Below are 26,770 nucleotides of genomic sequence, written 5' to 3' on the forward strand. Positions count from 1 at the left end.
TTGAACGTTATAAAAAAAATTGCATTGGGAAACAGGACAGTTATTATGGGAAAGAAAAACAGACTGTGAATAAATAACAAAGGAAAGGGCATATCACATTCGAATAAATTAACCTAAGAGAACGATAGCACCCTCGTCGCGCTTTCAGGAAAATAAGATAAAGGATAAATCATTTGTGCATAAATCTTTTGATATGAGTTGATATACGCAGATATACAGTATATATTATATATACATATATGAGTGTGTGTGTGTGTGTGTGTGTGTGTGTGTGTGTGTGTGTGTGTAAAATGTGTCTGTGTGTGTACACATCTGTAGCGCTGCCCTAAAAGTTTTAATTAATTCCGTTCGAAAAGTATCAAACGAAATCCCCAAAGCCAAAATTCTGGCGAGCTATCGACGTTTCCGAGTAGCGGACATTGTTGACAAGCTTGCGCCGACTGACCGGTGAGTGAGTGTCATTAAACACTGCTTTTAAAGTTCCCTGGCTTCCTTTACAAATAAATAAATATATAAATAAATAAATAAATAAATAAATATGTAAATAAAATCAAATGAGTAAAATATGCGCCGAAGTTTCTTCGGCACAATTGAGTTTTCTGTACAGCCACTACAGCGTATAATCAAGGCCACAAAAATAGATCTATCTTTCGGTGGTCTGGGTTTAAAGCTGTATGAGCCGCGGCCCATGAAACTTTAACCACGGCCCGGTGGCGGACTATTCTATATAGTTGCCAGAAGCACGATAATGGCTAAATTTAACCTTAAATAAAATAAAAACTACTACGGCCAGAGGACTGCAATTTTGTATGGATGATAATTGGGGGGTGGATGATCAGCATACCAATTTGCAGTCCTCTAGCCTCAGTAGTTTTTAAGATCTGAGGGCGGACAGAAAAAGTGCAGACAGAATGAAGTGCGGACGGACAGACAAAGCCGGCACGATAGTTTTCTTTTACTGAAAACTAAATTGAGATGATTTTACCTGTACGAAAAGATGTGTTTCTCATTTACAAGTTTCATTCCCACAGAGGAGAGAAACCTTACAACGACTGCAGCCTGTTCTAAATGTATTTTGTTCCTTATGTTAATGTTCTAAGACAGAACCACATCAACGCTTTATTTCCATAACAACATTTAACTTTCATTACAATTCTCCACAATTCAAAGTCATAATCATATGGTAACCATAATCATAAGGTAATCATAAGGTAACGTTGAAAAAAAGCATTGACCAAGGATGATTATGCACTAACATTACAATACTTATAAGAAAAGTGATCAGTGAATAATGTTACTTTCAGATGACTGAAATAAGAATGAACACAAAAACATACATAAATGTGAGCTTTGACGTTGAAAATATTGACCCAGTTTAAACAACCGCAAAGAAAACTGTTTTTTTTTTTTTATTGCTGAAAAGGTTTCAATTACAAAAAAAATCCCTCCGGCGTTGTACCATAAACACATACACACACACACACACTAGAAGTAGTTTAGAACTAACTGCAACCACTACTTCATAAAGATTACATCACTATGAATTAAAAACACAATGATGGATAAATGTCTTACCGATTAGATGGACCCAGACTTTATGATATACGAGCATTTGATGAAGGATAGCAGTAGCAAGACAACGCGCACCATTGCTTAATATATATATATATATATATATATATATATATATATATATATATATATATATATATATATATATATATATATATGTGTGTGTGTGTATATATATTTTTTCTTTTTTTACAAACACGGACTGGCGGCACTATAGTATGAGTTTTTTTTTTTTTTTTTGACTGACAAATACCTCGAACCCTTTTAATAAATTTTTGTTAATTTGAACATCCATTCAAGTCACCTTTTTTTTTTTATCCACAGGAATATGTTTCCTCGTGAAATTTCCAAAAAAATATGTTTGAACTGACATTTTCATCAAAGCGATGTGCTAACCCTTTAATCACCAGCTAAGCGTTTTAGGTAGAAACAAAGGCCGTTGTTTGTGTCTTAAAGAAGGCGTGTTCGCTACTGAGAGTTTTACTTCGTGTAGAAAACAAGTCGGTCACAATTTCCAAGGAACGGCAACATCAGACCCATAAAAATGACCTTGTGACAACTTTTGACAACAGAGACTCTCACGGGGCAATCAAACAACGAACCATGCGTCAGACAGTTTGGCGTCAATGCCTCCAATAGTGAGTACTGGACCAGCGTTGTCCTTTTCCTGGAAAGATCAATCACTTTCCATGCGGAACATCACTTCCGTAATACGGTACAATAAACCTTGGCTAGCATAAGGCCACGGGAACCATATTGATTATGAACAACTGTCGGTCAAATAAAAAAGTAATCAATACAGCAGGTTACAGTGCTCCATAGTGTTTGCTCTCTCTCTCTCTCTCTCTCTCTCTCTCTCTCTCTCTCTCTTCTCTTCTTTATAGAATTACACTCTGTGATAAAAGATCTACTGTACCCTTCCGTAAGACAACCTGTTTAATTTTGACTGGACTCTCTCTCTCTCTCTCTCTCTCTCTCTCTCTCTCTCTCTCTCTCTCTCTCTCTCTCTCTCTCTCTCTTTAACACTCTGTGATAAAAGATCTACTGGTCAACCTACACATGTGATAAAAAGATCTACATTCCGTAAGACAACCTGTTTAATTTTGACTGACTCTTCTCTCTCTCTCTCTCTCTCTCTCTCTCTCTCTCTCTCTTTATAGAATTACACTCTCTCTCTCTCTGACTCTCTCTCTCTCTCTTCTTTATATAGAATTACACTCTGTGATAAAAGATCTACTGCGTGACAACCTGTTTAATTTTGAGACCTCTCTCTCAGCCACTCTCTCTCTCTCTCTCTCTCTCTCTCTCTCTCTCTCTCTCTCTCTCTCTCTTCTTTATAGCCTCAGTTAGAACTTCCAAAAGAAACCTCTCAATTACCTTCAATTAAAGGTTGAAAGAACTAAAAGAAACCTTCAATTACCTTCAATTAAAGGTTGAAACTATTCGGCAAGCCATCAGTGTCTTGACTGCATAGATCACGTGAATCAGTATATATTAGTTATTCGCTTTTGGCTCACGTGACTCTATGTGATAACTGAGTAGGTTGAAAAACTCGACAGTTCTATTAAAATCTCTTGAGGGGATTGTATATAAGGCTTGTCATTTTTTGCCAGTAGAAATTTGGTGTCTGCTTACGATAATCTATGGTGCTATGTCATGTTTTCGTAAGTATTACGTAATGGTAAATGTTTGTATTTGCACTAAATAAGGAGGAGGTGGGGGGGATTCTATGACTGTCAGTATGGTTACGTTATACTGACAGACTCGACTGATTATTAGCTTTAAAATGGAATGGTGAAGAGCTATTATTTCCAAAAGAAACCTTTAAATACATAATTTCTAAAATTTCTCTCGCCGACGAACCTTCAGAATACTCAAAACATCTCTCAGTTTCAATTAAATTGAATTGAATATAGAACTTAGGCCAAAGGCCAAGCATTGGGACCTATGAGGTCATTCAGCGATGACACGGAAATTAACACTAAAAGGTTTGAAAGGTGTAACAGAAGGAAAGCCTCGCAGTTACACTATGAATCAATTGTTAGGAGAGGCTGGAAAATAAGATGGAAGAAAAAGGATATGAAAGGAGGTAGAGTAAAAAGAACGAACTGCAAAGAACCTTAAGTAATGCCTACAGTGCACAGCATGAGGTGCACTGACGGCACTAACCCCTCACCGGTATCACAGCTTCAACTTCCACAAAAATCACAATATTCAACCTTTGAAGTTTTTAGGCCCAAGTTCGTGGAGAAATTATATATTAATGAGAAAAGAGTTAGTTTTACACTTGGCCGGAAACTCTGATCCTAAGCCTAATTTGCTTTCTCTCTCAATCATCTTTTTTTTTTAAGACTTTATTCTTCCTACTTTTGCCGGTTCTCACTTTGTCCTATATTCAAAACACCATCTTTAAACATGAAAATCTTTTATTCTCTTTTCTCATGACCACCAGTATACATTTTGTCCTTGTAAATGAAAGCAGGAGACTTCTTGTGTATTTCCTTAAAATCTAGGTTTTCAATACACTAATCTAAAGGCTCTGACTTTATTCCCCTGTACTAATCTTAATTCTAAGGTTTAATTTTCCTCTATAAGGTTCAAGGTTCATATTTTAACATCCCTATCTACAGATAAAGACTGTTTCACGTAAATATCTTCTCATCTCAAGAAATTACATATTATTATGGATATTTACTCCAATTAGGCAAACCGGCGCTTCCCCGTAACCTACAAGGTTAAGAGGGACCTGTCCCTCACAGTGCTAAATTCATTAACATCTACAATATTGCTAAAGTAATGAATTACTTTATGGCTAAAATAATACATTAAATTGCTGCTAAAATAATGAATTACCTTACAGCTAAAACAATAAATGATCTCCCTGCTAAAATAACAAATTATCTCACTGCTAAAATAAATTGTCTTACTGTTAAAACAATAAATTATCTCACTGCTAAAACAATAAATTATCTCACTGCTAAAATAATGAATTACCTTACTGTTAAAACAATCGATTATCTCACTGCTAAAATAATGAATTACCTTACTGCTAAAATAATATATTACCTTGCTGCTAAAATAATGAAATACCTTGCTGTTAAAACAATAACGTATCTCACAGCTAAAATATTAAATTATCAGGACAACGTGTTCGTCAAGCAAAACATTTTTTGAGAAATTCTTCTTCTTCTTTTCTTTCTCTCAGTCCTAGACAGATATGCAATCTGACTCCACTTTTAATGCACTCCTCCTCCTCCTCCTCCTCCTCCTCCTCCTCCTCCTCCTCCTCCTCCTCCTCCTCCCCTCCTCCTCCTCCTCCATCTCTGCAGCTCCAAATTGGGAAATTCAGTTATAAAGTCCACCTTCCTTCCTTTTCTCATATCGAAGATAAGGAGGGGATCAGTTCCTGTCATTCCAAATGTCGTACCATGACAATGTCTGCGTGACGTTATTCAAATGCTCTAATGTTATTGCACCTCGTATAAGAGATTCAAATACTGTAATGTTATTGCACCTCGTATAAGAGATTCAAATGCTCTAATGTTATTGCACTTCGTACAAGATTCAAATACTGTAATGTTATTGCACTGTACAAGAGATTCAAATACAAATTGTTATTGCACCATCGAACAAGAGATTCAAATTTGTAATGTTATTGCACTTGTTAAGAGAATTCAAATACTGTACTGTTATTGCACCTCGTACAAGAGATTCAAATACTGTAATGTTATTGCACCTCGTATAAGAGATTCAAATACTGTAATGTTATTGCAACTCGTACAAGAGTTTCAAATACTGTAATGTTATTGCACCTCGTACAAGAGATTCAATACTGTACTGTTATTGCAAGACAAGAGTTTCAAATACTGTAATGTTATTGCACCTCGTACAAGAGATTCAAATATTGTACTGTTATTGCACTGAACAAGAGATTCAAATATTGTAATGTTATTGCACTTCGTATAAGAGATTCAAATACTGTAATGTTATTGCACCTCGTATAAGAGATTCAAATACTGTAATGTTATTGCACCTCGTACAAGAGATTCAAATACTGTACTGTTATTGCACCTCGAACAAGAGATTCAAATATTGTAATGTTATTGCACCTCGTACAAGAGATTCAAATACTGTAATGTTATTGCACCTCGTATAAGAGATTCAAATACTGTAATGTTATTGCAACTCGTACAAGAGTTTCAAATACTGTAATGTTATTGCACCTCGTACAAGAGATTCAAATACTGTAATGTTATTGCAACTCGTACAAGAGTTTCAAATACTGTAATGTTATTGCACCTCGTACAAGAGATTCAAATACTGTACTGTTATTGCACCTCGTACAAGAGATTCAAATATTGTAATGTTATTGCACTTCGTATAAGAGATTCAAATACTGTACTGTTATTGCACCTCGTACAAGAGATTCAAATACTGTAATGTTATTGCACCTCGTATAAGAGATTCAAATACTGTAATGTTATTGCACCTCGAACAAGAGATTCAAATACTGTAATGTTATTGCACCTCGTACAAGAGATTCAAATACTGTAATGTTATTGCAACTCGTACAAGAGTTTCAAATACTGTAATGTTATTGCACCTCGTACAAGAGATTCAAATACTGTAATGTTATTGCACCTCGTATAAGAGAAAATGTAAGAAAATACTTAAAATTTAGGTCAAGCGGCACCGTAAGGGTAGAATTATTTTAACTAAATTATAATTCTTTGGTGACGTAAAGCGCGGTCAAAAAACGCAAATATCTAAAAGTAATAAATTAATCATGAAGATGAAACCAAAGCCTCGACGCGAGTTACGACAGAATGAATTATTGGGGACTGAATTTAATTCAATATTCACTGAGATTAATGTGAACGCACGATACCCTACAATCGCAAAGGAATAAAATAACTCGAGAAACAAAAACAAAAAATTCTAACTCCAACTGAAGTAAACGAATGTCAATTAAATTGAACTGAATTGAATTGAATACAGAATTTTGGCCAAATGCCAAGCACTGGGACCTATGAGGCAATTCAGCGCTGAAACAGAAATTGACAGTAAAAGATCTGAAAGGTGTAACAGGAGGAAGGCCTCGCAGTTGCACTATGAATCAACTGTTAGATGAAAGAAAGAGAATATGAAAGGAGGTAGAGTAAAAGGAACGAAAGGGGTTGCAGCTAGGGGCCGAAGGCACGCTGCAAAGAACCTTACATAATGTCTACAGTGCACCACATGAGGTGCACTGACAGCACTAACCCCCCTACGGGAACAAATATCAATTCCATTATTCTTTGAGATGAATATGAACACACGTCACCCTTTATATAATTGCAAAGGAATAAAATAACTGGAGAAGCGATAAATTTAAAAAATATCTAACTTCAGTTGAACTAAAAAAAAAAATATCAATTATCAGCCTCAGCGCAGAAGTCAACCCACCACCCCCCCACAACCAAAATGGTGCGTGTGTGCGCCTCATCATCCAACTATGCCCGAGCGTGAAACATTTCCTGTTAAACTTGGTGCTGGGGCTCTCGGGGCCAAATTCGGCGTGAACGCTTCCCCTCCCCCCACCCCCCGACGAAAGTTTGGACCTGTTCGATTATCCACCTCAACGCAGAGTGCCAGTGTAGCCTAGATGGAGGTCTCCCATCTAACAGTATATTCCTCCTACTTTTTTCCTCTATATATTCACTACTCCTACTTGTTTTCGTTTCCTCTATATACACCTCGTACTTGTTTTTCTTTCCTCTATATACTCCTACTTTTTTCTATGCGTTCACTCCTCTTACTTGTTTTTCTTTCCTTTACATACTCCTCCCATTTGTTTTTTTTTCTCTATATGCTCACTCCTCCTACTTGTTTTTCTTTCCTCTATAAACTCCTCCTACTCGTTCTTCTTTCCGCTTTATACTCCTCCTACTTGTTCTTCTTTCCTCTATATACTCCTCCTACTTGTTATTCTTTCTTCTAAATACTACTCCTACTTGTTTTTCCTTCCTCTATATACTCCTCCTACTTGTTTTTCTTTCCTCTATAAATGCCCCCAACTCGTTCTTCTTTCCTCTATACACTCCTCATACTTTTTTCTTTCCTCTATATACTCCTCCTACTTGTTTTTCTTTCCTCTATAAACTCCTCCTGCTTGTTCTTTCCTCTAAATACTCCTCCTACTTGTTTTTCTTTCCTCTATATACCCCTCCTACTTTTTTCTATGTTTTTCTACTTGCTTTCCTCTATATACTCCTACTTGTTTTTCTTTCCTCTATATACTCCTCCTACTTGTTTTTCTTTCCTCTATATACTCCTCCTACTTGTTTTTTTTTTCTCTATATGCTCAATCCTCCTGCTTGTTTTTCTTTCCTGTATAAACGCCTCCTACCCGTTCTTCTTTCCTCATACTTTTTTTCCTCTATATACTCCTCCTACTTGTTCTTTCCTTTATATACTCTTCCTGTTTTTCTTTCCTCTATAAACTCCTCCTACGTGTTCTTCTTTCCTCTATAAACTCCTCCTATTTGTTCTTCTTTCCTCTATAAACTCCTCCTACTTGCTCTTCTTTCCTCTATAAACTCATCCTACTTGTTCTTCTTTCCTCTATATACTCCTCCTGCTTGTCTTTTTTTTTCTAAGTCTAAGATAAAAGCACAAAATCTTTAACAGTAAAATAGTACATTTCTCTTATTCGTTTCTTTTTCCTCTGAGCTTTATATAAACGAAAAAAATTATTAAGAGTTAAAGAGAACTTTAGTGCGGAAATCGACATTCGATTAATACCGCACCACAAACATTTGGGCGAAGAACAACAGTGACTACACGAAAAGACATTCATGGAAGGGAATATAAAATTTAGGCCAAAGGCCAAGCACTGGGACCTACGAGGTCATTCAGGGGAAACTGAGATTAAAAGGTTTTAGAGATGTAACAGGAGGAAAACCTTGCGCAGTTGCACCGGGAAACAATTGTTAAGAGAAGGTGGAAAGTAAGATGGAAGTGAATATGAACGGAAGCACAGAAAAAGGAATGAAAGGGGTTGTATGCTGGTGGCCTACGGGATGCTGCAAGGACCCTAAAGTAATGCCGACAGTGCGCCGCGTGAGATGCACTGATTTTAAACTCTATGCAGTCTATGCCATCGATCTCCCCGAAGGACACTAGAAAGGAGAGGAAGGAAAGGAGACTCGCCAGTTTATTCCGAAAGGAAGTCAAAGGAAGCCGCCTTCCCAACGCCACCGCGACTAGCGCAGTGGACACTCGGAGTCACAGAGGCTTATTAAGGGCCTAGGACCCTAGGGTCGCCTATCGACCAAGGGCAAATACTTTTGTGTCGAGGTGTTCGAGGGAGGGAGACTCCAGGAGACTTCCTTTGAAGTTAGAGGGTGTTGGGGGGGGGGGTGAGGAGGAGAAAGGAATAAGGAAGCACTGAGATGGAAGAGAAAAAACAAAAAGAGAAAAATGAGGTATGGGAGCTGAGGAGTGAGGAAACGAATAACCCCTTTTTTGTCTCCCATATGGTGGTAGAGAACCAGTCCTATTGCATATGTTTTCTCTCTCTCTCTTTGTCCCCACTTAGGTGGTAGAGGACCAGTCCAATTGCAATATTTTTATTTCTCTATCTCTCTCTCTCTCTCTTGCAACGAGGCAAAGAAATAGGCAATGCTGTTAAATAATCTGTACCGCAAAACGAGAAAAGGCAACGAAGTTTTCATGTATCCCGATACCCCACTATTTCCCCAACGACTGCTTATGCAGGGATCAAGCTGAACACGAAATGGATCTATTGGCATGCAAATACGACAGCAACAACAGAGGCAAGAAAAAAAAAAATAAAAAATACCAAAATTCCGCCGGGGGAGAACAAAGGGCGCCTCGTCTGGCCGTTACGAAAAAGGGGAGAGCAAATTTAAAGGCGCATTAAGGCAGAGTTGGATCAACACTGCTTCCACAAATCCCCGAGCCGTTCACGGGGCCTCTAGACTAGTATTTCTTAACCCGGGGGGGTGCCAGCAATTTCCAGGGTGGGCGTTAACCCCATTAGAAAAATTAATCATTCTCTAATTATATTCGATAAGAATCGAGTATTTAACTAATTCATTCCCAAAAGAATAAAAACACCACCTCTCTTTCTCTTCTTTTTTTTTTATTTTCCTTGAAATCTGGGAGGGAATTTTACTCATAGATGCAAGGGGGGCGTGGAGGGAAGGACCAACTGTTAGAGGGGGCGTGGTAATAAAAAGGTTAAGAACTACTGCTCTAGACGGTCGGGAGGAGAGAGAGAGAGAGAGAGAGGAGAGAGAGAGAGAGAGAGAGAGAGAGAGAGAGAGAGAGAGAGAGAGACTTCCATAACTCCCGCGAGTAAATCAGAAGAGTTTGAGCACGAGAGTAAAAACGATTCAAATTTACCCTACCGGTTACGAAGGAATTCGAAATTCACGATCGCAACAAAATTGGAACAAACTTCTTCATCGAAGTTACAAAACAAAGCAAAAAGGTGGATAACATTAACAATAACAAATTAGGTCTCAAAAACAAGAGCAAAAGTTTTTAAAGAACAACAATTATCATCAATTGAATCTCAACAACGCAAGTGAACATATAAAACTGATTTTCAACTTCATCACTGCAAACGATCAATCAAATCTATCCAGACCTGTTTTTATATCCTCACGACAGTGTGGAAGAAGCTACGCTTGCAGTCTCCTAAAGGGATTAGGTGAACCAAGGCAGATTTGATTTTTCTATGGACCTTAAACGCATCACATATAATTCAATTGAACGTTATTATGATCCTCCGTTCTGACATGTTTTCTTTTTTTATGTTATCATCATGAAAAACTTGACTGTTATAACATCATGCACAATTAATGCACAGTTTCAGCCACGATCCCGTTTTACATACCCAAGGACGGTCTGAATTTTTTTTTTTTTTGGATTGAATTTCACAGAGGATGAGACACTCGAAAAATTGAGGGAATCAGAAAAATATTACCAATACGAAGAGTATATGTGGCAAAATTTTAAACAAAAAATAAAAAGAAGATTCACAACATTCCACCGTCCAGAAAAAAGGTTAAGCTTAAAGGTAAATTTTGCTTTCCTAAACTCAGTTTTACACAGTCCAATATGACTACAAATCCCATAAAATTCAGTTTTAATAAAAACTGATAAATTCCGCTCATTTATTCAGTGAAGCGGTACGTAAAATCATCATAAATTTCGTCTTCAATCACTTACATTTTAAATAATCAACTTCACCGTAAAGTCTAGTATCAAAAACAATATAAATTTGACAAGATGATGAAGTGATCCAAGTGCTGCAATTTCTTTCTTTTATTTGCGTCAGGTGTTAATGCACGTGTGCCATCTGCAACTTTCCGACCACGCTTGCAATACTTCCATTACTTCTTTCTGCCTTCAAGGCTGAAGTCTTTCTACAAAGGCTAAACAGAAACTGCGATGACACGACGCTGCTCCATTTATTTAGTCCCAAGCCAACAGCTGCTTCAGCCATTAACCCACAGCCTTCATCGGGGCTACACTAGATCTATAAAGGGGCTACAATCCAATCTACGGGAGAGTACAGCCAAAAACTGATTGAAGAATTAAGTCCAAAATTAAAATTGTACACAAATTTAACATGTCAGAAGCATTAACAAAATTCATGGGTTAATTTTATGATATATATATGTATAGATATATATATATATATAGATAAATTATATATATATGTATGTATAATGTATCTATAGAACCTCATCCAAACATTATACATGTAAATTTGTTTCAATATCAAGTTATGAGAGGAAAGGGAAGCACCAGCTTCCTTTGAATTCTCGGCCTCATCCGGAAGGGGGGTTGAAAGACATACCATCCTCTCCCTCTCCCTCCCCTCAACCACCACCAGCCCATCCCCCAAAACCATTCTTTTCTCAAAGCCCCTTAGTCCCTACTAACCCCCTCCCTTCCCCCTTCTCACTCGGCGGTATTTCTCCCCCCCACCCAACCCACCTCGCGAAGATCGATAATGGAAATCGATGAATTGTACTCACTGCTTACCCCGCTCTTTCTCTCTCTCTCTCCGTTTCCGGTGTGACACAAACCGGTTTTGAAACATCCCGAAACCTTCACGCCATTCTTATTAAATGCAGCCACCCTAGCAGCATTTAAATCAACTTCATCGACTGGCAACTGCGTCGAGTTACCACCGTTATTACTGGAAAAAGAAAAAACTCCCGCAAGTTCCATTGCACTTGAAACGGTGGTGACTTTTAACGAAAACTACTACGCAAGGATCCATCGATTTCTGCTATTCCCGGCAACCAAGACTTGTCACACAATCAGGGCTGGGGTACATACAAGGCCATCATGATTTCTGACAAAACTCTAAAGCTTTTAAACGCAGGCCTCCTCATACGAAAGCCAAATCGATCCCGATACATTTTCTTTCGCTACTCGTGCTTACATTTTTTTTCGCTATTCGCACTTATAAACATTGTTTTTTGCTACTAACACTTATATATATTGTTTTCTGCTACTCGCACTTACAAATATTCTTTAGCTACTCGCACTTACAATCTTTTGCTACTTGCATTTGCAAACATTATTTAGTTACTCACACTTACAAAATTTCTTTCGCTACTTGCACGTGCAAACATTCTTTCACTACTTGCAAACATTCTTTGGCTACTTGCACGCACAAACATTCTTTCGCTACTTGCACTTGGAAGCATTCTTTTGCTGCTCGCACTTGCAAACATTCTTTCTCTACTCGCACTTATAAACATTGTTTTTTGCTACTCGCACTTCCATATATTCTTTAGCTACTCGCTACTTACAAACATTCGTTTGCTATTCGCGCCTGCAAACATTCTTTCGCTACTCGCACTTACATACGTTTTTCACACTTGCAAACATTCTTTCGCTACTCGCACTTACAAATATTTTTCACACTTGCAAACATTCTTTCGCTACTCGCATTTACAAACATTCTTTTGCTACCCGCGCTTGCAAACATTCTTTCGCTCCTCGCACTTGCAAAATTGAACTTAAATGGCTATCATGTAACCTGGAGACTTAATTGACGAGCTCACCGAACAAAATCTCATTAAACAAACAACCAAAAACGCCATGACTTCGTCGAAAGCACCATCACAGTTATCCATCTGGGAGCCGGAGTTATCATGAGTGCAGAGGAATGCAATCGAATCGATGGAGAGCTCTTATTGTTTGCAAGAGCTCTCTCTCTCTCTCTCTCTCTCTCTCTCTCTCTCTCTCTCTCTCTCGCATTTCAATGCACGACCCAAGTGAAGAAAAGAAAAGCAAAAATAGTGAAGGACACAGAGCGACAAATGGGGGAATATGGATCAAATTACCCCGAGAGAGAGAGAGAGAGAGAGAGAGAGAGAGAGAGAGAGAGAGAGAGAGAGAGAGAGAGAGAGAAATTGTTTATTCCGCACACAAGGACTCAGAGCTACACTTGACCACTTGCAAGCGACTAAGGCACACATGTATGCGAATATATAAATTACTGGATGAATGAATGAATGAAATATAAGATAAGATAGTTAATCAGCTGAGTTAATATTACTACAAAAACCAACACTGGAAGTTGTTTCAATATTAGTTTATTGACAGACTTCAATGCAATCACATGAAGCCTCAGTAATAAGCTTCCGATTTAATAAAAATTACTAACGTACTGGTGACATGCATATGCTATACCAGTAATCTAAATTAATCAAAATAACAGTGAATTCACTGAATTTTACAAATGGACAAGAATACGAGACTGGGTAATGGTGAATGTAAATTAAAGAAAAGATGGTTGAATTTTCTCAAATGAGCTGTGGGCATAGTATAAGGAGTGGAAGAGGACCGGTTATTTGATACGTGGAAGTGGTAAAAAATTAGTGCATATGAAAGGATGGCGCATAGTGTCTTCAGATGGCTTGGTCACATGGAAAGAATGGAAGACGATAGGTCATTGGAAAGAGCGTACAATTAAAAAAATTGGGTATATATACGGAGGGGAAGAAGTTGAAGGTGTTACATAGATGAGGTGAAAGGGTACTGGAAAGAGATATTAGGGAAATACTTGAAATGCAGATGGAAAGAACTTGATTCACAATGTTTTACTGTGTTACAACTCAATGTCAAATAATTAACATATGCTAGGTGCTGAGGCACTCTCTGCGATTTCTTAAGAAATCACACTGGTAATCTTTTAATTCAGGGGGGAAAGGCACCTACCACCTATCCAAGCATATGGAAGGGTTTTGAACTGGGTTATATCATCTTGGAAAAACTCAAGTGATGGGACAACAAGGCCATTCTGTGCTATTCGTTTAACATTTTAATAGCAAATAGATAAATCTAAACATTCTATCTAAAACATTTGTTAGCTTCTAATTAAACCCTGTGGTAAAATTCAATTTCTTTTAAAATGCATCTTAATCTTTCTGTTGGATAATGCTCCCCTAACAATATTCACCCATCAACCTGCCCTGCAATGAACTGGCCCTTCTTCCACTGTCACAGAGTGTACATTTTAATAAAATGTGCTGTACTGTAATATTTCCCCAGCATACATTACAATATGATAGAGTACTCCTTCACTCACAATTAAGCAGGAAGATGATGTTTAAGAAATGTGATTGCACGATAGGCATTCTAATTGTATTTATACTTGCTCTTCCTCAAGAGTTTGTAAGAATCCACTTTCTTATCGAAGATAATAAAGCCTTCAGTTTTTGGTTTGCTGTTAAGTTCTTCCACCTGTCTTCTCATTGATTTGAATTACATCTGCATATGTTTTCTTTAAAATCACTATGAGGATTACATATTCTCCAGTTCAACTGGAAATTTCTTTAGAAAATGTGCTGTGATACAGACTTTATGGGGCAGAGAATCTAAGAAGGGGTACAGGATCTGAGTAGGAGGATCAGGAGCATCGAAATTGCTAAAACAAAGTTGGTTGATGATGTTAGGAGAGAATAAAGAAAAATTATGGATTTGAAGTGAATAAGAACTTTACTGATATATTATGAGTTTTATTTCAGGAATATATTTACTTCAAACTGAAAAAGTACATCATATACAAGGATATTTAAAGGAAGTAGAAGTATCAGCAAAAGCCAAAGGCCAGGTGCAGGCGAATCACGGTAAAAGAGACAATGGTCTTGTACAAGAGCAACAGTCCTTGTGGGCTAGATCATGAGTTAAGAGACGTGGTTGGTCTAAACAATACAGGCCTAAAAAATACAGGTTCTCATTCTAGCATATTAGATATTTCCAGTCCTACAAAGTAAAATTCATAGTACACTATCCTATTAACTTGAACTCAGATACTACCTATGCCTAACATACCCACCTATTATTATGCATATTCCTGTGTACATATTTCATGGCCACATGACAGGAGACATGCGTCTTGTGGCTCCAAAGCAAAGAAGGAACATCCACTGCTACATGTATCCCTAATTAATGAATCAAAGATGAGCCAAACTGACAGGAAACTTCTACAGCTCAGTAGCCATTACATTGAAAACAAAGAACTCTCAGAAGCAGCATAGCAATACCCTTGTATACAGTGCACCATTCACCTTTACCTTTCATTATCTTGCTACAATAAATTCACACTACAATTTCATATATAACCAAATATAGAAAGAAGAGCTATAACTGACTATTGCAACTACATCTCTGGTACCAATAGTATATGGAACCACTGGAGTCTGACAAAAAAAAGACTAAAACTGTCCAACTGTAAATTGCACATTAATATTAATGAGAAATTCACAGTTTACAAAGTAACCACAAAGTGCACCAAAATTCTTGATAAAAATTAAATACCCTGAATAAATAAATTACCAATATATGAAAACATCAGCCTAACCGTGTAAAGCCTGAGCAACAAATTTTGCAAATGAACTAACTACTATTCAAGAAAATCATAGAATTAAAAAACAAGACATTAACATGATTAGTGTATTATGCATGGCAAATAAATGTGTTAGCTGTAGAAAAGTTGCGCCCTTTTCCCTCCCTACAACCAGTCTGTTGTCAGTTCCAGTTTGAGACAAAACAACAACACAGATTCAGAACCCTTTGCACTTCTGTCATTGCCAGTGTTTGTAAAGACCACTCATTTAGAATCAATATTGCTGGTCATGACACCCTTTCCATAAGCAACATCATCATTTCCTTCACATCTGCCATCATCTTTATACAGTATAAAAGAAAAAAAGGACAAAAATTGGGGCTGACCATTTCTGTGAACATTACATGTCCACAGGGAGAGATTGTGAATCTGCTAAACTGACCTCTCTAAGAGGCTGAATAACCCACATAATCTTCAGACTTGATACCCTAACCCATCTCACAGGCATTGGTAATCTTCTCATATCCCTCCAGGGTGTCATAAGTTCACCTCTTACAACATGAATAGAGGCAGTCCTCCCTCCTTGAAAATCCATAGGAACAGGGCATAAAACAACTCTAAGGATTGCCATAAATTTGTCACACCCCTCCAACAAAACCATGGCAAGCACAATGACTAATCATGATACCTACAAGTCCTCTGTATCTACAATAGTTTTCATGATACTGGCAAAAGCAATAGTCATTTCCCATTATTCCAGTTCTCGGAAATCGTAGCAAATGCCAATTTCATGGTAATAAATCAATAATGTTGCAGACAATGGGGTTGATTTCAAGCGAGCTATGACCTTGTCATCTTTTTCACCAACTAAACAAAAATGTTATAAACAATAATTCATGTATTTATGAAGTCACTGTGAAACCCAGCACTTTTCTTTCTTAAGTTTTCTCAACATAACATAGACACTATGTTGTCTATCTTTCTTCAACTTGTCTTAAAAAAGCATCTTTATCCCACAAGTTGTCACTGCCACATTCACACTTCAAACAGCCACTGAGGCTCTCTTGAACTGATTGGATACTACATATCAGTCAAGAGGTCAAGAGAGAGACACTTGATTAATGGAATTCCTATAGAGTACATAAGGTTTCACCTCTTTTCCAACTCACAGTTTCGTTTCAGTCTAGTAGTTATACTCCAGTGTACCTATTTTCATCCTAAACAAGTGTTTCAATACCCTTACTTGTCAAGTACCTGAACATTTAACACATTTCTGATTCTTAAGACTGTCCCTAGTGTTTCATTAAGAATGATACAAACACTGGAAATTATATGTAAGATCCTATCTGAACTGAGATTTGAACTGTGAGGATAGCCTGAAAAAGTTAATGATAACTTTAGATTAACTTGCAAATCTGTAGTGTTGCTCAAGCCTTACTCACCTGAACAGCATCCACTTTTGGCAGAATGAGTTGCAAATGACTGGATGGCACCTTACATAACACTTACATTATTTAATTTGCAATAGAGACAAAGAAATGACCACACAAAAAATGAGAAAATAAATACTATTGTTAATAACTTGTTGATCAAGGACAGAAAAAAACTTAGAGCAACGACTACACTGTGTGAGCATTATTAATCCAAATGATTATTGCAACAGGTAAGATAAGAGAGTACCCCACATGGAGTATATCATGTCCAGCATTAACCTCCACTTTACTTATCATAAGCACTCCAATCAATTTGCCTACCAAGCATTAAGGCAAAAAATAAATGGAACCTTTTGGATACAATATCATTTATAATAAAATAAGCATTGCAAAAGTAATTCCTTCAAACCCAACTCATGGCCATACAGAGAAACAGAGTAACAGAGCCCATCGCACAAAACAATAAAATGTACTCACCCCTGTTCCCTCATAACATCCTCCATTTCCGCACACTTCAACTCGAGAGCCCGTTTCCGGGCATGAGCAAGAATCTCTGCATTTGGTCCTTTGGTGGTTTGTGCCTCTAGTTTCATTAACTCTTCTTCTGTCCGAAAATCAATCTGAAAAGAAATATGAGCATTCTGAAATTAATCTTTCTTAGGTCTGTATACTACCCTTAGTTTTGCATACACTAAATATCCAAAATGAACAATTGGGGAGAAATTGGACTTAGAGAATCATAACTCCAAAATGAAAATGATATTTTTATGATAAAATAAAGTTTTGTACATACTTACCACGGCAGATATATACTTAGCTATAGTCTCCGAATGCCCGACAGAAATTCAAATTTCAAGGCACACGATAGGTAGGTCAGGTGATCAACCATACCCGCCGCTGGGTGGCGGAATAGGAACCATTCCCGTTTTCATATCAGATTTTCTTCCACCTGTCTCCTGAGGGGAGGCTGGGAGGGTTATTAACGTATATATCTGCCGGGTAAGTATGTACAAAACTTTATTTTATCATAAAAATATAATTTTTGTACATGCAACTTACCCGTCAGATATATACTTAGCTGATTGGGCACCCTTGGAGGAGGGCAAGAGACAGCTAATAACTAAAAACGGGGAAACAACATATGTTGTAGAATAAACAAAACCATGGTTCTTACCTGATTGGGCAGAAGACTTCATGGATACTGTCTATGAGTCTGCATGCCTCAAGAGCTTCAGCGAGAAGTGACCTAAGACTGACAGTCCTTCGATCATATCAATGGGGAAACCCCTTACATGACAGAGCCTGTTATGGATCGTGTCAATGGGGATTAACCCACTTACAAGACAGAGCCCTACCTGAATCATATCAATGGGGGCTATCCTCTTACATGACAGAGCTAGGTAATAAAACTACAAGGAGCTAACAACCAAAAACCGACCACCTGACCAAGCCTAACCTTGTTAGTGTCACAGATGAAAGAGAGACCCTCAACACTCTCTTTCAGCCGACCATAAAAACACAACAAATAATTAAAATAACAACCAAAAACTAGATTAAATAGGGATTAGCTTCAGCTCCTTTGACCCAGCACTCAATCATGGATACGTAAGCTCCTAAAGAGAAGCACTTCTCATATGTAACACGAACATCTCTCAAATAATGAGAAGCAAACACTGAGTTACATCTCCAGTACGTAGAGTCCACAACAGACTGGAGGACCAAGACTTGTGGAAAGCCAGAGAAGTAGCTATGGCTCTCACCTCATGAGCATTAACTCTAGGAGCTGAAAATGTTCGTCTTTGCATGAAAGATGAGCCTCCTTGCTAAGATCCTTAATGAAGAAAGCCTGGGCGTTCTTGGAAATTGCTCTTGAAGGATCCTTGACCGAGCACCAAAGACTATCAGTGTTACCTCTGAGCTGTTTCTTTCTCTCCATATAAAATCTAAGACTTCTTACTGGACAGAGTGTGTGTTCTAGCTCCTGTCCTGAAAGATCGGAGAGTCCCTTGACCTCAAAACTCCTACGCCAAGGTTTTGAAGGGTTCTCGTTCTTTGCTAAGAAGAGAGGCTGAAAGGAGCAGATCGCAGAGTCCTTCTTAAAGCCTACAGAACCTTCCAAAGCTTGTAATTCGCTCAATCTTTTGGCAGAAGCAAGAGCGAAAAGAAACAACAATTTTCTGGTTAAATCCCTGAAAGAGGCAGATCGAGGAGGCTCAAACTTATCAGACATCAAGAATTTTAGGACCACGTCCAAATTCCAGCTGGGAGGTCTAGGGGACTTGTTTTTAGAAGTTTCAAAAGACCTTATAAGGTCGTGAAGGTCTTTATTATCAGAGATGTTCAGACCTCTGTGTCTAAAAACTGAAGACAGCATGCTCCTGTACCCCTTGATGGTGGAAACCGCCAGGTAACACTGCTCCCTTAGGTAAAGAAGGAAATCCGCTATCTCCATTACAGAGGTACTGGAAGAGGACACTTTCTTAGATCGACACCATCTCCTAAAGACTTCCCACTTCGACTGGTAGAGGCGCAAGGTAGAAGATCTTCTGGCTCTGGCGATAGCCCTTGCAGCCTTGCGCGAAAACCCCTTCGCTCTAACCAGTCCTTCGACAGTCTGAAGGCAGTTAGGTTTAGAGCGGGAAGGTTCTTGTGATATCTGTCAAGTGGGGCTGTTTGAGAAGATCGGCTCCTGAGAGGAGCGACCTGGGAAAGTCTATCATCCATTCCAGTACCTCTGTGAACCAGTCCCGGGATGGCCAAAAGGAGCGATCAGGGTGAGCTTGGTGCCCTTTGAATCTAAAAACGAACTTCCTTATTACTTCCCCTATTATCTTGAACGGGGAAAAGCGTAAGGCTCCAGACCGTCCCCAATCTAGGGAGAAGGTTGTCTATTGCTACTGCTCTGGGGTCCGAGATTGGGGAGCAGTAGTTCTCCAACCTCTTGTTCCAATGGGTGGCAAAGAGGTCTATATGAGGTCTCCCCACAGGAACCACAGCCTTTGAAACCTCCTGATGAAGAGACCATTCCGTGGGAAGAACCTGGTCTTTCCTGCTGAGCAGATCTGCTCTCACATTCCTTTCTCCTGAACAAATCTGGTGAGGAGAACGATGTTTCTCTCCCCCACAACAGAAGGTTCCTTGCTGCAATGTACAGGAGAAGGAATGCGTCCCTCCTGCTTCCTGATATAAGCCAGGCTGTGGTGTTGTCGGAATTGACTAGAACTACTGATCCCTTGACCAGAAGTTCGAATCGGGCAAGAGCTAGATGAATGGCTACTAGCTCTTTCATGTTGATGTGCCAGGACCTCTGATCCGTGTCCCAGGTGCCTGACACTTCTTCCGAGCCTAGTGTCGCTCCCCAACCCGACTCCGACGCGTCTGAGAACAACACTAGGCGAGGGCTCGGCGGTTGTAGAGGAATTCCTAGACCCAGCTCGGGGTCTAACCACCAACGGAGATGTTCCTTTACTTGAAATGAGATCTGGAAGGAATCCGACAACTCTTGGGACTTCCGATCCCAAGATTCTTTCAGGAAGAACTGTAGAGGTCTGAGGTGAAGCCTTCCTAGAGAAACGAACTGTTCCAGCGAGAAATGGTCCCCCAGCAGACTCATCCATTCCCCTCGCCGAACAACTGTCTTTCTCTAGAAAGTCTGTCACCTTGAAGGCAGCTCCCTTCTTTCCAGGGAGGGAAACGCTCGAAACCCCGAGAATCCATCCGAATCCCCAGGTAGACAATTTCCTGCTGAGAATCATCTGAGACTTCTCGAGGTTTACAAGAAGTCCTAGAGACTGGACCAGGTTTAAAGTACGAAAGGTCCTCCAGACAACGGTTCTTCGAATTGGACCAAATTTATCAGCCAGTCGTCGAGATACAAGGGAAATCCTCACCCCTCCAAGTGCAACCAGTGAGCTACATTCCTGAGAATGGTCGAACACTTGGGGAGCTGTGGAAAGTCCGAAGCACAGAGCCCTGAACTGAAAAGTTCTGCCGCCTACCATGAACCTTAGGAACTTCCTGGAGGAGGGATGGATGGGAACGTGGAAGTAAGCATCCTGAAGGTCCAGGGACACCATCCAATCTCCTTGACGAAGAGACGACAGAACTGAAGACGCCGTCTCCATAGAGAACTTTTTCTTTACACAAAACGAAGTTCAGGAGCTCACGCCCAAGACCGGTCTCCACCCTCCCGAAGATTTGGGCACAAGAAAAGACGGGTTGTAAAATCCCGGGAGTCCTAGATCTTGTACCGGTTCTATGGCAGCCTTTTCAGCATTTGTTCGACGGCTAGCAGAAGGGCTTGCCTCCGCACAGGATCCTTGTATCTCGAGAACTCCCTCGAGTTGTTGTCAAGGGAGGTTTCAAAAGAAGGGAATGAGGTATCCTTCCTCAAATCAGAGGGACCATTAGTCCGCCCCCTTCTGTGCCCAGGCTTGCCAAACTTTAGAAGTCTGGCACCTACTGGAGTCTGGAGGACTTGCTTTTCACTTGGACTTCCTGGAAGGGAGTCCTGAAGGTCTAGATCTTCTTTCAGGTCTTTTCCTCTAATAGACCTGGATCCTCGAAAGGGCTCCTGAAAGGGGTCTTCCTTCTTAGCAAGTGGAGCAGTAGGTCTCATCCTCTTCAAGACTGAGCCAGCAGATCCTGAGAAGCCTTCTCAGACAAAGAACGAGAGACCTCCTTCACAGTCTCTTGGGAAAAGATGGCTAGACAAAGGGCGTACAAGAGAGAAGACCTCTGGATAGGAGAGACCGATTTGAGAGGAAAGCACTGAAACTGACCTCTTCTTAAGCAGGCCAGTGCCAAACAGGGAAGCGATCTCCATCGAGCCGTCCCCTTCACAGCCTTGTCCAAGCAAGACAACACACTGCTGAGGTCCTCCATACTGACTGAATCCTCTTCAAGACTCCTCTTGGCTAAGGCCCCAGAGACCAGTCCATGAAGTTAAAAACTTCCAGCACCCAAAAAGGCCCTTGAGGAAATGGTCCAATTCACAAAGTCCCCAAGAAGCCTTGGCCGAATTAAGGAGAGTCTTCTGGAAGAATCCACAAGCCAGAGAAAATCTGAGCCAGCAGAAGAGGGGAGAGCTAACCCCATCGGCTCCCTAGTCTCGTACCACATTCCCGCTCTTCCCGAAAGCCTAGAGGGAGGCAAGGAGAAGACAGTCTTAACTGCATCCTTCTTAAGAGAGCCACTCTCAAACCTTTAAGCGCTTTCTTCATGGAGATCGAAAGACTTCATCTTAACTAAAAGAGGAAGATTTCGAGGCCTTGGTGCTCGAGAGCATTGAACCGGAGAAGGAGGAGAAGCAGGCTTGAGGGACTCTCCATACTCCTGAACCAGTAGAGCTGTCAACCTCTTGTAATCGGAAATGGTGATATCCTTAGGGGATTCGTCCTCCGATAACGCCTCCAGGCCAGAAGGAGGAGGAGAACGTCTAGAAGTAGAAGGGGCACTTGCCAGAAGAAGTGCGCCTAGAAGGAGAGGAGCCTTTGTCCACTGGAGACCGACGATCCGGAGAGAAGCGCCTGCAAGATGACTGGCGCCTGACATGAGAAGAAGCTCGAATGGAAGAGGAGCCCTTGCTGGGAGACGGGCGCCTAACAGATGAGAGGGAGGCTGGAGAGGAACTTCTACAAGGCGAAGAACGAGCAGAGCGTTTGACTGTGGAGAAAGTATCTCCAATAGGAGAAGACCGACGATGACGAGGGCGCGGCGCCCTGGGAGGAGAGGTGCTATCCGGAGACGGGAAGAGCGCCGAGGAGAGAAGCGCCTACAAGGAGAGGAGCGCCTACCAGGAGATGAGCGCCCAGGAGAGGAGCGCCTACAAGGAGAGGAGCGCCTACCAGGAGAGGAGCGCCTGGACCGGAGAGGAGCGCCTGCAACGGAGAGGAGCGCCTACCAGGAGAGAGCCTGGAAGGGAGAGGAGCGCCTGCTGCTGGAGGGGGTCGCTAACAGGAGAAGAACGCTCACAGAAGACGACTCATGGGGAGAAGAGTGTCTCTTGAGGACTTGATCGGAAGAGAGGCATCCTTCCGGACGAGAGGAGCTCTTGATAAAGAGCCAGCAAGAGCAGCGAGAGTTGAGCCTGGAGGCCTACCAGGATCTGCTTGGTGGACTCCTGAACACCAGAAGAAGAGAGGGAGATCTTGAGTTCTCTTCTTAGAAACAGGAGAACCTTCAGGGAAGCGCTCAGGGCTAGAGTCCAAAGCGTCTCCTCTAGGAGCCTTCCAACCTCTTCAAAGGACGAGACTCTTCAGCCGAAACTCCAACCACGTTTAGGAGAAGAAGAAGCAGAAGACGAAACACTTCTTCTTCAAGATCCCTTTTCTGCGGGCGATCTAAGGCAGCCTGGGGCGCGTCAACAGGGCGCTGCGGAGGACGCCTGACCGTTGGGAGCGCTCTTCATCCCCCTTGCGATGTCGACATTCCTCCTCCACTGGGTCTGGGAGTTTGGAAGAGGTCTAGGGCCTAGGGGCGATGACAGGAGCCGGTCAGACGCCCCCTCCACTACACTGGGGACACTACACACACATCACTATGCACTCTTACTTTTCCTCCAAAGCGCGCATCTGCAACTGCATCTTGGATCTGAGGGTTCATTGCAGCCATCTTCCTGTAGAATCCACAGGTTACGAAGGGTGAAGGAGCTGAAACAACTGGAGTGACAGGAGAATCTGGAAGAAGTGTTAGATTCTAAATCTACCTCCTTGAAAGAGACCTACTAGAGCTTCCTAGAAGAAGCCTTCCAACTCTGTCCTTCTCCAACTTGCGTACATAAGAGTTCAACGCCTTCCATTCCAGTTCAGTCCAGATTCTCACATTCAACACATCGTTTCTCAATAGAGCAATCATTCTCCCTACACCTCGAACACACAGTATGAGGATCTACCGGCTTCCGGTAGTCTCACCTTACAATCAGACCTAACACACACACGAAACACAGGTGCAACACTCTGATCAGACATTCTTACAGAAAATACCAAAGCCAAAATCAAAAACAGTCCACAAAAGCGTATTGCCAAGCCAAAGATCCAATACGCCACCAAAGGTCAGTCCAAAATAATCCTCAGCAAGCGAAAAATGAAAGTCTAAGCAGAAGGAACCAACAACAGATGTTGCCGGAACCAGCGACAGAGAAAATCTGATATGAAAACGGGAATGGTTCCAGCTATTCCGCCACCCAGCGGCGGGTATGGTTGATCACCCTGACCTACCTGTCTGCGTAAGTGCCGCGAAAATTTGAATTTCTGTCGGGAACGTCGGAGACTATAGCTAAAGTATATATCTGACGGGTAAGTTGCATGTACAAAAACAAAAATTATGCATAATCAATCAGTTACATGTCAAGAGGTTCTACCACATTGGAATGAGAAAGCTGAGGAAAGCTTTGCGGGTTTACAATGTATTAATACTCTATAGTTTTGTATATAATTAAATATAGCTGGAAGATGTACAAATGAATATTGTTCACTACATTTCTAGTGCCGTACCAGTGCATGGAACAACTTGAGTCGGATAAAAAAAATGGACCTCATGTAAATTAATTTGCACAATATTATAATTATTACTTAGAATTATAGTAATTTACAATGCTGTCATTGGCTAAAGAGACCAAAACATTCTACAATGGCAAAGGCTTGAATAAATTATCATCAATACTGTACTTTAAAACACAAGAGTCTTACATTGTCAAGGCTAAAACACCTAATGGTGCAGGTGTAGCAACTCAGCAATTACATAAAAGAAAAACACCCTACTATGAAATCTCCTATTACCATGATATATTATGTGAACAGAATATTCAAATACAATGCAATATATAAAACAAAAACAAACAATATACAGAAATATTAGTAAAGTTGTAATCACGGTTGTGAAGCTAGAATACTATATATTTCCCTCTAATTTCTAATTCTATGGCACCAATGACTACAACTCTTCAATTTAAGGTAACACTAACTCTGACTCCTCAAGTCATAGTACCACCAAGTCTGACTTGAGACATTCTACAATGGAATGTCTCAATAACAAACTCTCAAGGAACAGTTTATATATGAAGGTTCTTTTAAGAAAAACATTAATTCTTTCTATGCAAACCCATCAATTTACAATTGTGTATCCAGCAGACAGCAGTTCTTTTCAAAACTCTAAAAGAAGATTAAGAATAACCCAACCACTTGGCCAGGTATGCATCTAAAGCAGTCAGTCCTTGTGTCATAAATGAGATGTTGGGAAGGGAGCACTTTCTGTACATTGATGGTTTGCATGAAGAATTTTTTTTTTTTTGACACATCAATTTACAAATGTCAAACTAGCCATTTAACTGAGAAGGCTTCTTAAATTAACAGAAGAGTAAAGAAGGACAATGTGGCACACATCGTTCTGAGTGTAAGTGACTACAAAAACATAAGATCTTCAAACTAACAAGAGACCATGGATTGGACTGAAGCTTTGTAATAGGGTTGCAGTTTATGCTTTCTGGGCTGATCAAGAATAAAATTAGGTCCCATCTGATCATCTGACAAGATGCAGGTATCAGTATACCAGGGCGCTATGCTCTTGAGGTGTCATGATGATGAAGTGCATGAGAATACCTGTAAATCTTTCAGGAAAAATTTAATAAATGTAAGTGGAGATCTTCAAGATGCAGCAGGGGTACAGAATCAACATTCACTTACTGATCAAAAACAAGAGATGGAAAAAGCTGAGATCTCATGACCCATAACTTTAATTTGGGATGTTCATAAAAAATCGACTTGTAACTTTAATTCAGGAAGTTAATAACTCAAGTGTTACCATTTGCTTTTGGGATTACCTGTGTCAACCAGCATGAACACACACACACAACCCTCAAGAAGAAACTTAGTCTTCCTGACATATATCTGCACAGCTTTGATTATGCATAAGGCAGAGTCTTCATTATTCCTTGCATCAGCTGACAATGAGGGAATCTAAAGTGGTGCAGTTTGAAGTTGGAAAGTAGTAATTTGTGCCTTTTTGGCCCGGCCTAGAATATACAACAGGAAAACACTCTGCCAGTTCTCAGCATGGAAGACAATAATACCCTGTTATCTGATTTTCCCCTACCTGTAATTGTTTTTAACTAAACTTTTTCCAGCATGAAAGTTCCTCACCACTCCTATTAAAAATAAAGTCATTAATAAAAAAAATGCACCTCTGCCTATTGAAAGGCATTTATTTGCGATAAATATAAACAAAAACTCTTTAACGGAAACAAAATCATTTAAAGAGAAGAAATCATGTGATGAAATCAAAAAGAAAAGAAAACATACACAAAATCTGATGGAATGATTGCAGAATCACTTACATCCCCTTCAAACCCCAAAACACTTATGTCTCATTGGCAATAATAACAGCACTTAACATGTACACACAATCAAACAAAAAACATAAAATCTTTCAAGCAATAAATAGCCCAAAATACCAACAAAGTGTAAAGAAACTGAAATACAAATAATCAACAATCATTGCACACTTGCCCAGAGGGAGAGAGAAGAGAGCTTGGCAATAAGTAACTGTACCTAAATGTGCAAAAGAATAGAAAATTATCTGAAACAAAAAAGTTAGTGCAAACTGCAAAAAGAGAGAGGAAGAGCACATGCAACTCTTAACAGACAATCATAAACAAAATGGCAAGCCATTCCCCTTGGTTGTCACTGCCACATTCAAACTTCAACCAGCCACTGAGGCTCTCTTGATTTCAGTTACTGCCACCAAGGTATGCATCAGTAGCAGCTCCAGACTGGTTCATGGTGAACTTCTTCAGTGCCCACCACTGGAACCCTAATTTTATTTGTTTACAGCTTAACCCATTAGTTTACAATACCTATCCATGTGCAGCCAGGACTCCAACATA

Source organism: Macrobrachium rosenbergii, chromosome 59, assembly GCF_040412425.1.
Source record: "Macrobrachium rosenbergii isolate ZJJX-2024 chromosome 59, ASM4041242v1, whole genome shotgun sequence".
Classification (NCBI taxonomy): Eukaryota; Metazoa; Arthropoda; class Malacostraca; order Decapoda; family Palaemonidae; genus Macrobrachium; species Macrobrachium rosenbergii.